Source organism: Elephantulus edwardii, unplaced genomic scaffold (genome assembly GCF_000299155.1).
Source record: "Elephantulus edwardii isolate Elephantulus edwardi_28Jun2011 unplaced genomic scaffold, EleEdw1.0 scaffold00056, whole genome shotgun sequence".
NCBI lineage: Eukaryota > Metazoa > Chordata > Mammalia > Macroscelidea > Macroscelididae > Elephantulus > Elephantulus edwardii.
In genome coordinates this window covers 6632541-6634913 of record NW_006399806.1, presented here as the reverse complement: position 1 = coordinate 6634913, position 2373 = coordinate 6632541, and positions in this window count along the sequence as shown.

Below are 2373 nucleotides of genomic sequence, written 5' to 3'. Positions count from 1 at the left end.
AGATAGATTCACCTGCTGAGGTCACCCTAAACCTGTGGCTGAAGTCCCTTGCAGTATAGAATGAAGTCAGGGTTAGGAAGAGGACAAACTGGAGAGATCCAAGTGAAGATCAATCTCCTTGATTTGAGTGGATTCCTACATACGGTGACTCTCCATTGGGTTTCTGAGCTGCAAATCTTAACAGGAGAGAACAGCCCATCTTTCTCCAACAGAACAGTTAGTGGATTTGACTTGCTTATCTTTTAGTTAGCATGGAATGCACCATACTACCCGGCTTCTCAGCTGGAAAAAGAGACTCTCAAATGCTAGGCTCAGGCCTGGGCTCTGGCTAACAGTGGTCTAGAGGAAGACAAAGAACAAGTGGCATTAAAAAAACTAACAAGGAATGAGCTGGCAAAGCAAAGGTTGTGGCTGCCTTTTTTATGCTGACAATTTCCAAAATGTATGTGAGAGTAAAAGAGAAAATATTCAAGTGACAGAGAGATATAGATCATTGATACAGACCATTTTACATAGGTCATTTTCTTTCTGAAGCAAGAAGACAATTATTTGTTTTCTGAGTAAAAGAGCGAAGAAAAAATATACATACATATTTATGTTTGGAAAAGGACAAAGTTTAGAGTAAGCTAAATGTATTTAATAGGGAGCTCTGGAAGCTGCGCTGCAATCCCAAAGGCATGCGGTTTGAGACCATTAGCTGCTCTCAGGGAAAACGATGAGCAATCTCCTCCCGAGTGAGTAACTGTCTCTGAAAACTTGCTGGAGGGTCAGCTACGATGGGTCAATTCCAACTGGACAGTACACGTTATTTTTATAAACTTGGACAGGTCACGTCCTTCTTTAAACTTCAGCCTCTTATTTGTAAAATGAAGGAATTGAAAAATATGATCCAATTAGGGCCTTCTGTCGCTAGTACTTTTTAATTCCAAGTAAGCACAAAACTTAAAACATTGCCCTGTTTTTTTACTTCTAAAATACACTATACTGGACGATTTCACAAAAGGAATTAGGCTTGAATATAAAATTAAGGAAATGCTTATTACATAAAGTACATAATGCAATTCTAATAAAACAATACTTATAAAACCACATAATTCTTAAGTGGCTTTTGGTCCAATTACTTACTCAACTTTCATTTCCGCTAATATAAAATGTTTGGAAACAGGAGTGGTATCCACTTCCTAAACAACATGCCTCTGGAAACTCTATGAACTTTGATAAATGCGGATAGTTCTAGAAAGGCTTCAGGCCTTTTGTTCATAGAGTCGCTATGAGTCGTGCTTGACTCGACGGCAATCAACAACAACAACAATGCAAAACGTACTAAAAAACCTGCCCATTATTCCACTTGCTCAGTACCGTGTTTCACTGCCCTTTATTTTATCTCAATGTTATTAAAATTATAGGTCAGTTTAGATCTTCCTATGAAATAGGAATATAGGAATGCAGTTAATTAAGGTAAAGTCTAATAAACAGATTCAGAAAGCCAATATAGCTAGCGGCATAGCTGGCACTACGTATCCACTGCTATGCCAGAACTGGAGCCCATACAAGAATTATCAGTGTGCTACACGTGCTAGGGAGCCCCTTTCACTCTCACTGAACTCCTTTTGCTTGGTGTTACTTTTGGAAGCACAGCCACCAGCCACTGGGCACTTATTGAGCCAGCGCACAGGCTAGCTAAAATAAACAACCCAGAGGCCACATCTTTAACTCTAAAGAATAATACTTCCATTCATGACTGGATAGGAAGGATCACAACAGTTTTGCTTGTGACTTATGCTATACCCTCTTTCAGTGTTCAGCCAATTACAAGGAGGAAAATATTGTCAGGAAAAGGAAAAGAGAGAACAACGAGGTTTCAAGAAGCTGTAAATAATGACCTTAATAAAATGGTAGTTATTGTTATGAAACAAACCTATTAGTGTACTAAGTTTCCCAGACCTGGTTCCTTTGCTGAGTGCAATCTAGAAAGGTCGCTTCTTGAAATAAACTTTTCTGAGAGACCAGAAAGAACACACAATACAGACAGAGGGGTAATTAAAGACAACAAAGTTTATTAAGAAAGACAGAGAGAGACACTCTCAGCAGATGATAGTAGATGCGGTTCCCTTCAGGAATCCTCAGTTATACAGGTCTTGGTATGTCCTAGTTCTGCTCAAACACGTGAATCTGCTGCAATGATGGCCTTTTTTGTGCAACTTCATTGCCTAGCCAATTGGATCAATTTCTGACAGGCACTGATTGGCTCCGTCAATGGCTGCTTGTCTTCATTGCCTGATTCTTCTTTAGTCCCTCATTGCCAACTTCTCTTTGTCCTTTCTGATATCCTAACAAAAAAGTATATAAATGACTGAATAAAAACCAATAAAA